The sequence below is a fragment of the Eumetopias jubatus genome, unplaced genomic scaffold (assembly GCF_037043125.1).
Source record: "Eumetopias jubatus isolate StellerSeaLion01/CBP00866 unplaced genomic scaffold, mEumJub1_p1.0 scaffold_6, whole genome shotgun sequence".
Lineage (NCBI taxonomy): Eukaryota > Metazoa > Chordata > Mammalia > Carnivora > Otariidae > Eumetopias > Eumetopias jubatus.
The window spans coordinates 73,694,131-73,709,996 of record NW_028274812.1 but is presented as its reverse complement, the minus strand read 5'-3'; positions in this window follow the sequence as shown (position 1 = coordinate 73,709,996).

Below are 15,866 nucleotides of genomic sequence, written 5' to 3'. Positions count from 1 at the left end.
TGAAGTTGAATACATAATCAATTGTACAAATCCCAAATACTCTTGAGAGGATTTTGGGTTATATCCATTACACTAAGCTACCCATCTAAGGCTAATAGAGACTACATTTCAGTTATGTTTGGCAGAAATGTAAAGTTGTAATCTTTCTCTATTTCATCGTAATCTGCATCTTACCATAGCTCCTGAGTCTTCTGCCCCGTGGAGTTATGTGTGTGGAGGTTTTGGTATTTGTTCATTGGTGGCGGTGGCGGTGATGTCTACTTCATTTCAGAAACCACCGTAAGCCCTTAAGGAAAGCCCCCGTGGACACTGACGTTCAAGAAAAAAATTCAGCCCACTCCAAAGCTAAGCCTTTTCGTGCAGGGACTCCCAAAAGCTGCACTGGAGTTGTGTTAATACTAGTGAGTCTTCCAAGTACATGCCTAAAGCAACCACAGCCCACAGCAGTTAAAGAACGAGCACAAAATATACAAAATCCAACTTCTGGCTCCTTGAACAATATCTACATTGTTGCCATCAGCCAGGTGATAATTCTCAGCTCAGAACTCTCCATCAGTTATCTTGCACTTTTTAATGATTTATTCACACTGTGATTAATTTATAAGCTCCTTCTCGCTCATCAGGGGATAACAAAAATAGTCTGTCTGAGAAGCAGTTTAAGTAAAGGTCAAGGAAATCTTAGAAATTTAGCTGTACTGAATCAAAGCAGCTGTACAAGCTTTTCCAATCAAGATGATAGAAGTGTTATCTGTAGGCCCCGGGGCCCCTCCCAGACATTTTCTATTCTTATCTCCCGTGCCATTCGCCATCAGGAGAAGCACAGGACCTGGTGTGAATTCTATGGTGGAGCATTGTTTTCAGTGAAAGATAAACAAAAACCTATTCCTCCCATCTGGGGATACTCGAATCTCCCTATTTTTCCATGTGAGAAGCGAGGCAGAAAGATCCCATAGTTCCTCTGAAATGTCATGAATGTTTTACAGGGATTGGCAGGCCTCCTCCCCGAAACACAGCGCGCCAGGGTCAGGGGCAATTCACTGCCCTCCCTCTTTCCTGGCATCCAACTAACTCACCAGCAGTCACGCAAGGACATATTGATCTTTCTACAGCTTGCTGGGCAATGAGCTGCAGTACAAAGATAAAAGGGATCATCAACTTGCCAAAATAGAATCTTCTGCCAACCCTCAAGAATTCTGGAAGAGGGAGAAGAAGAACAAATTGTCAACTAATGGGAACTCATGCAATATAAAAATCATAGAGAACCCTCTTCTTTTGCACCAAGAGATGGCTTTGCTTTGGGGACAGAGTTCGTATTCTGAGGTCCGTAAGAACTACACGATTTGGATTTTGTGGCTTCTTGGTCAGCCTACCGGGTGGAAAGTCCTTGAGGTCGAGAGTCACAAATCGGCCAGCCCAAATCCATCCATTATGTGGTTCTGGGCAGTTTTTCCAACAATTCTGCTGCTTTCAGTATCTCCTTTGTGATGGTGGTCCTTCGTGAAAACAGACAAAATGCACTTTAGATCAAATGTCGCTCTCTGTCTTCACATCAGCCATCCAGTCTACTTCCAAAATAGATCCCAGAACTTGGAATATTCTCAGAATATTCCCTTCAGCTGCAAGAAAAGTGTGGTGAAGAGGAGCACACAATCAAAAGACTGGCCTGGGTAATCACATGCAACAAGGGAGAGATGGAAAAGGCTGGAAGAGGTTTGTGATATAAAAGCTCACATTGTCAGCAGAACATATTGAGACATATTTTCTGCCTGAAACAATAACAATCATAAATGAACTATTGTTAACACAAAAATACCAAATACTGGTAAGAGCTGTCATTTTGGTTTTCTTTAGACATGATAAATTACATTTGCAAATTAGTGTCTGATCTGAGATGACATGGAACAAATGGTAATATTTACATTCTGCACATTATCCTTGTCAGATTAAGCTGCAGTTGGCCAGTGTGGATATAAAGAGGCCTCTGGAGGCTTGTCTGCTAAACCAGCATGTAAATTGTCTCTAAACCATCCACACGTCTACATTTATTATCTCCTCAAACCAGGCACAGCTATCCCATTTACATGTCAGTTGTGCCAAGTTAGGGTAACTCTACCAGGGGAAGGAACTAGTGAAGAGAAATGCCTCCAAGAAAGTACTCTGAAGTAGGTTACGGCCCACAAAACACATTTTGTAAGATGTTGTCAAAGATTTCCTTTTTCTTTAGCAGTTTACGAGGGAAGGGGAGAGGGGGAAGGAACTGGCATCGAAGTGTTCAGTATTCATCAAGGTGGGTCATGCGTTATCGCAGGTGATTCTCCTGAATTAACCTCTCATAGAGGCATCGTTATACCCACTTTACAGATGTGGACATTGAAGTCCAAAGACATTGAGTAATTCGCTAGTCTAGTTGGTGAGGACAGAGTTACTATTTGAATCAGGGATAATGGACCCCCAAATCTTTGTACTGTGTCACTCTGACACTGGCCTTAACTAGAAATGTCTGAATTGGATGGCAGGCCTTGGGTTTTCTAGAGTGTAACCTAACAAAGAGAACGTCAGGAATTGCCCTACCTTGCAGAAATGTAGTTCAAAGAGAAGGCATGGGGAATCGCTGCTAAGCTTCCTCACAGGATGCAAAGCCCGCAACCAATTCCAGCCTGGCTCCCTCCATTTTCATCATAAAAACTGCAAATGAGGATCAGAAGGTCCCTGTCAAGGTGGCTTAATTTAACTTTATATTCATCATGGAACACTACATCAAAAACTAATGATGCAATGTATGGTGATTAACATAACATAATAAAATAAAATTTGACTTTATATTAATCCTGTCTTTAAAATTAAGCCTCATGGACATGAAATGCAAAATGGCATGAGAAAAATAAGTTGCCTTTCTTGATCCCAAAATTTGTGGAGGAAAGAGGAAGTGGGTAACAAAAAAGAATCAAAGCAGTCTCTGCTTGTTTCAGAGAAATAAAACCTTATGATTAGATTGGCCACTTTCATAAACCCAATTCTAGAATCATTTTCTAGATTCATTACGGATCTCATTATGATCCTGATTTAAACCAAGCAATTGGAAAAGGGCATTTTGAGACATTTCGTGAAGTTTAATTGTGGATCAGGTACTAGATGGTATCGATGAATTATTGTTGTTAAAGGAGATAATGATACTGTAGTTAGGTATGAAAGTTCCCATTTTTAAAGAGATATGCTCATCATGAGGAAGGATGAAACAACACTGGATGTGGAATTTGTTTTAAAATTCTTCAGCAAAAAAAAAAAAAAACAACCCCCAAAACAGTCAAAAGAAACAGAAGTGGAAAAATCTTGATACTCTTGAATTTGGGTATTGGAGCTAAGAAGGTTTATTATATAATTCTCATGCATATGTGAGTTTGTTTATAATGGCTCATAATTTTTTTTTAAATAAAGCCTCTTGGAATACAGATCTGATTCATTCAAAACACATCTTAAAAGCAGTATGTTTTAAAATGTGTTTGAATCTTCGGCTTCACCAAGTTTACTCAACCAGAGTAATTAGTGGGCAGTCCTGGGAAAGCCTGCCACAAGATTCTGCAGCCTGTCAATATCTTCTGCTTATTCCTTAACAAGAAACCTTAGAGAAGTTACTATGATGACACGAGGAAGGAAGTGCTAAAATTGCCAGTGTTAATAAGACATGTTTAACTCGCTGTTCGGGGAAAGAGGTCTGTAAACTACAGAAGAGAGTGACATTACTATAAATCATACTTTAGGGTCTAGCCTTGCTGTGGGGGGCTACTGCTTTACACGATGCCTTCCATTAATCCCATTTTCAATCAAAGCCAGGACACTAGCCTACTTTGCTTAGACAGGGATTTTCACATGCTCCAGAGGGGTCACAGAAGGTACTAGGGGAAGAGGACATGTGAGCTAAGAAATGGACTCTCCGAAACAAAGGTCACACTTACTGTCCTGCTGGTAGCCTCCACATTACCCAGGGAGCTGTGCACATCTGGGCTCCACGGAGATGCGTGGATGCAGCCTGCTCTCCAAGGACAGGGCAAAGCGGCCTCAGCCATCAACACATCATGTCTTCGAAATGTTGGAAGATTTCTTTTTTAATGAAAGCATCTTTTTAGAAGAAATCTGTGAAATGCCAGTTCACTTCCATGCTAGGGAAGACATGTAAATATGATCGCAGGGAAGATCCAGATCGTGAGCCAGAGGAGACCGTGCTGTGACAGAGAACTTCAGACAACACAAAGTGTTTTTCAAAGTGAAGTCAGAAGCCATCACCTGAATTGGAATCAGTTGGGATATTTCTTAAAAATGCAGCTTTCTTGGTGCAGCCACTCTGGAAAACAGTATGGAGGATCCTCAAAAATTTGAAAACAGAGCTACCATATGATCCAGCAATTGCACTACTGGGCATTTACCCCAAAGATACAAATGTAGGGATCCGAAGGGATATGTGCACCCCGATGTTTATAGCAGCAATGTCCACAATAGCCAAACTGTGGAAAGAGCCAAGATGTCCATCAACAGATGAATGGATAAAGAAGAGGTGGTATATATATATATATACATATATATATATACACACACACACACACACACACACACACACACACACACACAATGGAGTATTATGCAGCCATCAAAAGGAATGAAATCTTGCCATTTGCAATGACATGGATGGAACTAAAGGGTATTATGCTGAGCGAAATAAGTCAATCAAAGAAAGACGTGTATCATATGACCTCACTGATATGAGGAATTCTTAATCTCAGGAAACAAACTGAGGGTTGCTGGAGTGGTGGGGGTTGAGAGGGATGGGGCAGCTGGGTGATAGACACTGGGGAGGGTATGTGCTATGGTGACCGTTGTGAATGGTGTAAGACTGTTGAATCACAGACCTGTACCTCTGAAACAAATAATACATTATATGTTAAAAAAAAAGAAGAAGAAGAAGAAGATAGCAGGAAGGGAAGAATGAAGGGGGGGAAATCGGAGGGGGAGATGAACCATGAGAGACTATGGACTCTGAGAAACAAGCTGAGGGTTCTAGAGGGGAGCGGGTAGGGGGATGGGTTGGCCTGGTGATGGGTATTAAGTAGAGCACATTCTGCATGGAGCACTGGGTTTTATACGCAAGCAATGAATCATGGAACACTACATCAAAACCTAATGATGTAATGTATGGTGATTAACATAATAAAAAAAATGCAGCTTTCTGGGGGCACCTGGGTGGCTCGGTCAGTGGAGCATCAGATTCTTCATTTTGGCTCAGGTCATGATCTCAATGTCTCGAGATAGAGCCCCACATCGGGCTCTGCACTCAGCAGGGAGTCTGGTTGAGATTCTCTCTCTCCCTCTCCCCCCACTCTCTCTCTCTCAAATAAATAAATCTTAAAAAAAAAAAAAAACTATTAAATTAAGAAAATGCAGCTTTTCTGACTTTGCTCCAGATCTATTATATCAGAATATTTGGGAGAGGGACCAAAAAAGCTGCCTTTTCAATGAAATTTCCCAGATTCTCCTGCACAGAAGGTTGAGAACTTCTATTTATCCTCTTTGCTTTCACTGCTTCTTTGCCTTTAATACTCATCAGTTACTCCCTCCCTAGGAGCTCCCCTTGAGCCTCATCTTTGTAGCTTTGTAATATGTGCTCCCTTCATTTTCCCTTAAGTTGGACTCAGAAGGCCACTACTTGATTGAATCTTTCATGTCCTAGCAATGAGAACCCAAGTCCTGTCCCTTCTCTGAGCACCCATAGCATCTGTTTTCCCCAGCACAGCTTCCCATATTGCATTTTAATTGCCCATTTACTTCTTACTTGTTGAGTTCCTTTGCTAAAGGGACTGCTTGGTATAGGGCAGGCATTCAATAACTGTTCATCAAATAAGGAAAGGAAGAATTGTTTCTGACTCATAATTCTTACTACTTAAAGCTAATTCTCTTATTTTAGGAATTACATAGCAGGAATTTTTTTCAAACTTTCTCTTCTTTCCCATCCTCAACAAAAACATCATTGAAACATTCATTACACATTAGGGACATATAAGAAAATAGCATCATAGACTGGATTTCTCAGAAGTTATCCATCTTTTGGTGAGACTGAATTTCCTGATGAGATTTAGCTACAATCCTCCACATACTCAGAAAGTAACCAATACAAAAATCTTTGCAAGGTAATGAGCAGACTTGGAAATTGCAAAGAGGAAGTGCACACATAAGATGATTTTTAACCAAATCTAGAAACAGAAGAGCTGAAAAGTAGGGTCTTTTGAACTAGTTTTTATTATTTATGTCCCATATGCTTATAAAAGGAAAAAGATCAAGGTGGTTTCTGATAAAAGACACATATTCAACAGGATCATTCATGAAACTTAAAAGATCAAACGTCTACTTGTTCTTCACAGTGATACAGATTGGGAGAACCAGGTCTGTGGTTTATTTATAGGAAATTTGGCATAGAGCTTAGTGGGTAATCCACCAAATGTTTGATTTTGTAATTTGGGAAAGATAAAGGGCAGTCATTTTTAAATATAATGTAGACTAACTTTGTTAGTCCTACAGTGTCCTGTAGGAGCTATACCTGACAGGTTAATTACTAAGATCGAATGAATTTGATAATATTTTATAAATATGAATGTCCTTAGGATCTTATTTTTACTTTTCCAGTCTCTTTTTGTCTTCCCAAGAGTCTTGTTATTCTGGTAACCCAAGAGATGTTGTTCGTTCATGAAATAATCATACTTCATTTCAACCTTCTAATGATCCTTTAGTATCTGTTAAGCCAGGAAGCTTAATGGAAGACAACGAATGAAATTAAAGAGGTCTTTTCTATGCCTCCACCACCTTTACCTTCTATCTTGACATCCCAGGCTTATGTACCATGACACTCAGAGCTAGTAAGTTTAATAAACTGGACCTTGAGTCCAGTTTAAAGAATCCAGCTCAAGAAGCATTAATAATTAATGAGTTAGTTATCATTGGCAGGTGATGTATCAAAAGTTTATCCTGTGCTTGTAGGAAAAAAGTCCTCCCAATCCAGCTTTTCCATAATTGGAAACTTGTCTTCTGACAAATCTTGCATTTGAATCCTTAAATGTTTATGTCAGGTTACAATATAAAATAAAATTGAGAAAACTGTTGTTTGGGGGCTAGAACACCAAGGATTGTGCCTGCACCTTTGCAAGAGGAATACACAGTCTTGAATAATACCCAGTGCTCATTATATCACGTGCCCCCCCCAATGTCCACCACCCAGTTACCCCATCTCTCCACCGCCTCTCCCCTCCAGCAACCCTCAGTTTGTTTCCTATGATTAGAGTCTCTTGCTACATGTACCAACTAAATCAGAAATCATTCCTCAAGTGAAAACTGATCATCATAGTCCTGTCCCCTGTCAAAGTTACATTGCTGAGGTACAGAATTTTGAACTAGGCTGGATTCTCTTAGGGTTTTTAATTGGTAAGCAATAAAAACAAATTTGACTAACATAAAAAATAGAGTTTTCTGGAGAGATAGTGGGTAGTTCACAAAAGAGGGTTTTTTTTAAAGATTTTATTTATTTATTTGAGAGAGAGAGAGAGAAAGAAAGGGAGGGAGGGCAAAGAGGAGGGAGGGGGGAGGAGGAACAGGGAGAGGGGCAGAGAGAGGGAGAAAGAGACTCTCCTCTGAGCAGGGAGCCTGACCACAGGGATGGGCTTCCATCCCAGGATGCTGAGATCAGGACCTGAGCTGAAGGCAGATGTTTAACTGACTTAACCACCCAGGCGCCCCAGAAAAGAGTTTTGAAAGGCCAGACGATAAGGTTCAGAAATAGGATAGGAACTAGAGCTAGTACAGATGGCTCTGGCACTTAGTCAAAAGAAAATACTTAACCATCTCATATGGTTACATTTCCTTTACTGATTGTCAGGAACGAATGCTTTCCAGCCATTTCATCCACCAACCTCTTCCTCTGTCATCTTTGTAAACTGACTAATAACTGAGCATCCAGAGAGAAAATATCAGATGGGTTTAGCTTGGACCATGTGACTCCATCTTGGTTAGAGGACAAAGTACCTTATTTTACTTCTCCACCAAGAGGCCCCAAAATAAAATCAACGGGCTGTTCAAAGGGCAATAATATTAGAGGGCAAAAATACTAATTGATATCATTAAAGTGTCTACTGAGTTCTTAATCTGGACTTCATCACAAATGAAATGCTTTGTAAATTTTTGTAAATTTTTACATGGATACAAAATCTTCAGATTTTTTTTTAAAGTGTAAGTCACAAAGTGGCTAGAACTACTACACAGCATTGCATATAAACATTTTTCTCCAAAATCCAAGTGTCTTGGAAACAAGTAATCTTAAAGTTCAGCAGGAAATCTTTGCTTTTAGTTTCCATTCTTTTGTACTTTAGGAAAGGACGCTTAAAATTTGTCCAGGGGTTAGAGGGGGAAAAAAAAAAAGATGCCTCATTTTGACATTCAATGTTTGCTGAGAGGCTGATAATTAACTCTTCAGAACTGGGCAGATAAAGTTTATCTGAGATGGGGAGGAGGGCACTCAACCAGCCTTCCTCCCCAACTTTCTGCTTGCCTGGCAGAGCCCAACCCAGGATGAGTCCAACCACCTGCCTTCTCTGGACAACTGTGGGCAGACGAAGTAGTTCTTAAGGAAGATGGACAAGTTCATGACCACTGGCCCTCCTCAGCCACCCTCCCATCACTATCCTTGGTCAGCTCACTCTCCTTCATAATGCCTATTTAAAAACTTCTCCACTCTCTTCAAACTCCTGCTACTTTCTCTGCATTCTGAACCATCCAATGAAAATGCCTTCATATCCAATTTATTGTCGGGTACTTGAGCCTGCAAGCAGAATAGAACCCTACTACCATCCTTGGACAGAATCAACAGGCCCACACGCAACACAATTCTCTTCTGGGATTCCCAATTGAGGAGGGAGACTGGGAGATGGGAGGAGGGGGGACTCTGTTTCCAAATGGCCCATCAAACTTTTTAGATAAAAAGAAATACTTTCACAGTAAAAAACTGTATTTCATCCATCTTGACACAAATGTCTCTAAAGAAACCCAACTCCATTTACTCTCATTTGAAGATCATTAAGAAACCTTTCGATTTATAACTTATTATTGGGTTTATGAATCAATCTTCTATGTCCTTGGGACCTAAATCAATTCCTTGGAGCCTGATCTCTACCACAGAAATAACAAAATCTAGACCTTTAAATTGCAAAGCGAGGGGCCAGACTCTAGATCTGAGATGGCCCCCAAATTAGGCAATAATACCATGTGAGGCTTGGCTTAAGAGGGTCAGCTGGTCTTACCTGTATTATGTTTTTATCACAACCATTATGCAATTTTTCTGATTATCACTTTTAGGAATGGTCTGACTCAAAACATCAACTCTGACTTCCTAAAGGGTAAATATCAACCCTTCCTTTGTACTGGTTAGTGCCTATAAGGAAAGCACAAATGTTCCTTATTTTCTTTGCTTTTTCCAGTGGAGTTGATGAATATTTCTCCCCTTCTGGGTGTAATTCTGAAGTCATTAGAGGAGGTTGAAATTAGTGGGAATTTCAAGTTCACACACATTATAGCCTCACTAACTTGCTTTTAGGGTCCTCTCAAAATAAACATACTGTTTCTCGATCAACGCTTGATTTAAGTTCAGATTCATCTGTCCAGAGCAGCTCTCCCAGATTTTAGCCTGAGCAGATCTCAAATGTGGAACAATGGCAGATCAATGTGTGTTTGCTCAATAAATGAATGGAGTGTAATCCAGCTCAGTGCAGGTGACAAAGGAGGGGCAAGATGATTTGCTGAGCTCTCTTTCATGATCTGATTTTAAGACAGAATTATGAATGGAAGGAACAGAAGCTTTGGCTCCATTTGGAGATTAATGGAATGGCACTTTTAAAAATAAAAAATGCCATTAACCATAGCTACTCAAATCAATTATTCTTTCACTGGGACTGACTCATTTAGTGAGAACAGCAAGTTTATACATTTATATGTGTATCACCTAGTCTGAACCTCTCCGCCAAAAAGTATAAAGTGACTCACTGTCTCTTTACAAGAATTTCCAGATCTGTTGTGGTTTTGCAATGGGTCAACTTAGCTGAGCTGGAAATGTGTTTCTCAAAATTCCTCTCCTATATGGCTCCTGGTTAAGAAAAGCCACAAGAGAAATTTTGCGTGAGAGTTAGAAGACAGAAGTGAGGCAGGTGTTCCAGCCTGAAGGTGGGTGTAGAGCAGCAGGTATGACAGCTTATGCCTGTTGTCCCCCAGTCACCGTGGGCTTGCTCTCTTTGTCATCATGAAGCAGCAACCTGGCCCCCAGTTCTTCCTGCTGGATCCCCTCCTCCGATTTCTCCAAGTCTTTGGCCTGCTGCAAATGCAGCTCATGGCAAAACCATGGGCTGCTTCTTCTAGTCTCGCAGGCATAGAGGTCGGACATAGTGAGAGACAGATGCAGGTTCCGAGATGCCTAGGTAGCTTCCAGTTCATCCCCACAGGTTCCAGTTTGTCTTTGGTCTCCTTCATTTCGTATCTAGCTTTTTATTCCAACAGCTGGCCCTGCTGGCCTGCAGTGACTTCACCACAGCTGCAGCAGCTGTGACTACAGTGACGGCACCAGATACAGCGGCGTATCTTCCAGAGAATTCTTCCCCGGCTGTCATCATTGTGTGAGGTCTGATCTTTGTAATAAATCCCCTATTCTATGTCATTCAGAGTTGTCTTACTGCCCTGGTCAAATCTTAACTCATCCACCTGTATAGGGTATTACTTTGTCTTGTCCCAATCATTCTGTGTAACACATAGAGGTTAAAGCAGAGAAGAATCAGGGGATAGTCTGGAAAGAACACTCTATGGTTTCTTATGATGTGTTTGCTAATTAGGAGTCAATAGAGCCACTTCAAATTTATGAATGGCATATAGGGTTGCATATAGGGCATATAGGGTGCCTCTCCAGAGATGCGTGTGCAGTTGTCCAGTGTGCAGCCTGCTCAGCTGTAGATGGCAGCCCTGGCAGAGAGCAGTATTGTAAATGTTCCTTTTTATATAAAATAGCCATTTGCATTTTTAACAAGTAACCGATCTATTCATATAGAACCACACTTGACTGAGTCTAGATGAGATTTATAGTCCAGTACTGTATAGTACGTCATTGGGAATAAAAATAGAAAACACAGTGCATCCAAAGAATCATTAAGTCATTAAAAGCAGAGGAAATTAACTGCACAAGCCAATAAACTTGAATATTCTTATGACAGATTTTTATGTGATTTGACTCCTATATGGCTACTTTGTTCTATTTTCCCATTCTAAAGCCACTTGAATGTGAATTGGCAAACCCAAACAGTTACCAAATAAGTGGATCCAGAATCATTCTCTCGGTCATCATAGTCTACAGAGGGGACTTTACTTAAAATTAAAGTCAAGACTAAAACAAAGAGCAAAAACCATAAGGCTTTTATGGAGGCCTTTGAAACTCAAGCCCAAAGCATTCTCTCTCTACTTGAGAGTAACATGTCCTCACATATAAGAGGTCACTGATTCTCCTGCCTTGTCCAATTCCATCTTCCCTTCAAACTTCTACTGCTCTTAGCCATTAGTCTTTAGTCCCTCCCTCTGAGACTTCAGGCTGCTTCTTGCAACTTTCTGTTAACAATGTGCCTTACACATAGTAGTCACACAATAATTTCTATGACACTAAGATCTCATGTCTACCTGGGCCAGATTTCTACTTTCCACCATGATGAAGGCTGTATACATATTAGACAAAGAGCACTGGAATTGGAGTTACTTATAGAACTAGCCCTATTATTTGCATGAACTTCCACTTTCTTAGAACCTCTGTTTTTCCTTTCTTCTGAAATAATGCCTAATATTCTTTATATCTCAAAAACAGAGTGCTCCTACGAAGTCTACAGTAAATTCTTCAGCATGCAATGCAAAAGAGACAGCTCTCTGGAGTTTGGCACTGGGGATTGTTTTGCCTGCGTGGGTTAAAACCTGCCAGGACTGATCCACTGAGACCTTCACAGCAGTGCCGCACCACCATGGAGGCACTTCCTGGACACCAGGCCTGAGATCAGATGCCCATCTGGTTCCTGCCTTCTTTCTTAGCCAATCTCACGATCTGATTCTGCCTTCAGTTAGAAACAGATAACCACAGCAACTGGCTTCCAAGAGGCATCTGGCTGAGTCTCCCATATACCTGCTAGCACTGATTTACTCACCCCTCTAGTATGTTTGATGAGATTTGTAAAGTTCATCACCAGACACTCTACTAATGGGCCTAAATTCTTAGGAAGAGTTGAAATACTTTCAGAGAGAAGAAGCTTTGTTTGTAGATGAGAAAAACCAAAAGATTGGCTTTCCCTGCTGGCCCAAGGAGCCCTGGGTAATCTTAGCCTAAGTGGCTGCCAAAAAGAAATCCTGAGAAAAATCAGTTCCAAAAGGAGAAGGAGGGTATCTAGGGTGTTTGGGGAACAGTTCCAGGTAATTTCACACTAATATGAAGCCCCAAAATATCATTGTTAATCAAGCCAAACCTTTCCAGCTTGGAATTTGTTTTCATACACAGCGATAACTCAGGGGCTACTGTAGCAATATGAGACCTTGCATGTGAGTCACAGCTGTCATCTCAGCTCTGAGGATGGAAGACCATTAGCTCTAACAGACTTGCTTGTTCACCTCATCCTGGGTGGTGAAAATCATTGGTAATTGTGTCCAAAAGAGCTTTGAATACCAGAGCTTTATGAAAGATACTATAGTTCGTTTGCCACTGATCCCCTGATACCTTTTTTTTTCCACACACAAAAAATACCTTAGTACATAAGTTACAAGGACCTCTGGCTGATAAGTGATTTATACTAAAAACACTGAACATAGTCAGGAGAAAGCAATTCCCGCTATTTCCCCAGCTTGGAATTTGGACCCATTCCAGGCATTTCTCTCTGAATCAGGCCCAAGCATCCCCATCTGGAGTACTAGCAAACTGATGAGATCTTCTGCCTCATAAAAATCTTATAACCTTACCAAAGCAGAAGGCTGGCTTTATCTTAAAGGTCTCTGAACAAATTACTTCTATTTTTCCTAATTTATTTGAAAATTTAAGGTTTCTTTTTCACTTCCACACCTTTCAAAAGTATTGGGGAATGTGTTTTCATATAACTTCCAGCATTAAACATCATACACCATATCTACCGCTGCCTGAATTTACCAGGTCCACCTTGGACTTAGGAAATAAGCCGGTGCCATCTGATTAGATTCATGACTCCGTTCGAGCAAGGCCGGCTGATGCAATCAGCGATCTACCCAGTAATGCTTGCACATAGAAGCTGTCTTGTTAAATAAATATTCTGCAGGAATCTGCCCATGAGGAGGAATCCATCCAGACCCAGATTCTCACACACCCCTGAATAATCAGGAGGCAGTACATTTAAGTTGAAACAAATGGAGAAAATTTACTTACGAAAGCTCACACTCCTGGTTTACTTTCACAAAATTTCAAGGTCGGAAGTTTCAATAGGTTATTTTGTCCATCCCTCTGCCTCTGGCGGGCCCTTCATCTAAACAGTACCAGGTGGACGGTGATCTAATCTAGATTTAAAAGGATAACAGAAAAGGCAAATTTTTACCCCTACTTCAGCAATGCTCTTGAACCTGCCCTTCCCTCCCCCACCAAATGTACTTTGCTATGACCCTCCTATCCTCATTAAAACCCATTTCTTCCTTTTCCATTTTCACAGAAGCTGAAGAACACTACCAACCAAAGAATATATTTCCTTTTCAATTTCTCCCTAGCGTGGGGTCTCATTCACTTCCATATATAGTTGCCAAATCAAAGAGGCAGTCCTTTCTGGTGAAATTAACTTGGGATTGTCTATTATATGTCTCAAGATAGGCTTTATCCCATTCTCAGTAACTAATAAAGTGCTAAAGGTAAAACCCAGAGGTATTAATCATGTAGAATTGTATATGTAATATTTTGGAACACATGACACAACTTAGCCTAAGTTAAAAAAAAGAAAATAACACAAATGAGTAATATCTGTTGTTTAGAACAGGGGGTGGTCCTGGTTTAAAATGATATGTATTCATTATTTTTTAAATGGGAAGATTAAAAAAGTACAAACATACCCAAAATAAAAGTGTACATGATCCCACTGCACAAACATAGCCACTAACATCTTATGTTTCTTTGTAGAGTGATATTTTTAATAACTTTATTCATTTCTGCAAACCCTAAGTGAAAAGTCATTAAATTATAAAAATATTTCCATTAATTTTAATGGGAAAAATGACACGCTCCATCCCAGTGCAAGATACCAAAGGATTTTTGCAGATAGTAAAATATATCAAATTAATGATGAAACGTTTCTATAAATAACAATAATTTACAAGCAAATAAATACTGTTTGATCATAAATGTAATGTAATGAAGATTTATTGTACTTGCCAAAGGAAAAAGAGAAAGCTTGATTGTAGGTGGGAAGGCTGGAGGCTAAGTGCAAGACCATCATTTTCTGGAAGGTGGTGAGAGTCAGCTCTCGACTTTCAGATAGGTGATGTTTTTTGCACTCATTGGTATCTTACACATTTTAATGAAGACAAAAACGTTCCAAACTTCACTGGCGTAAAATAACACTTAGTGTTTCTCATGATTCTGTGGGTTAACTGGGCTGTGTTTTCGGTCCAGACTAGCTTGGCTGGCTGATCCCTGTTGTTAACTATTGACTTGGCTGGAACTTGTTGGTCTAGAACAGTGGTGGGCAAACTTTTTCTATATAGGGCCAGATGTGAATTCATAGGCTTTGCAAGCCATGTTTTCTCCATCACAACTACTCAGTCCACTGCTGCAGTGTAAAAGCAGCCATGTACAACATGTGATCAAATGGGTGAGGCTGTGTTCCTTGCTTACCCCTGGTCTAGTATAGCCTCACTCATGTGTTTGGCAGTTGGCAGGCTTGTTGGTCTAGAGGATGGTTCTCAAACTTGAGTATGCATTTAGATAACCTAGACAGGACATTAAAGCACAGACTGCTGAGCCTCACATTCAGAGTTTCCAACTCAGTAGGACTGGGGTGAAGTTGCAGAATTTGCATTTATAACAGGTTCTCAGGTGATGCTGTTGCTGTTAGTCTGGGGACCATATTTTGGGGATCACTGGTCTAGAACTTCTCAACTAGGATGGCTCATCTCGGCCTCATGGGTCTCTCATTCTCCAGGAAGCTAGCCTGAGTTTCTTTCTTTACATGATGGTCTCAGTGTTACAAAGAGCAGCCAAAAGGGCCCAATGCACAGATGATTTGCAAGTGAAGGAGACAACCTAAAGGTGTGGGCAAAAGGAAGTTGGAAGTAGTTGGATGCAACAAACTACCACACCGCACTAAAAGAAGTTACAGAACAGAAACACATTTTAGAACAAAATAAATACTGAGCATAAGAAGGCTTTGAAAAACACGGAAATAGCTCACATGCACCATGGATGGGAGAATCATAGAAGATACTACCTTTTTGTCCCTCTCATTTGATGTATGTTCACAAAGAAAAATATTTTGGGTTCATCCACTCAGGGCACACAATTCAAATTTGTTCCATATGATATATCCTCTTATTAGAAACTGCTGTTGTCAAGCAAATCGGTGAATGAGTCTTTGCTGAAATCATAATGTCAATACATGACTTCTTCTAACAATGTTTATTTAGTGGGCTTTGGAGTGAAAGAGTTGTTACACTGAGAAAAAAAATTGACTGAAAAATAAAAAGTGGCATGACCTTTCAAAAACTGTTTTAGTAAAAGGTTAACTGGTAGTTGTTATGTGAGATGAATCTGGTTACATTAAACATTT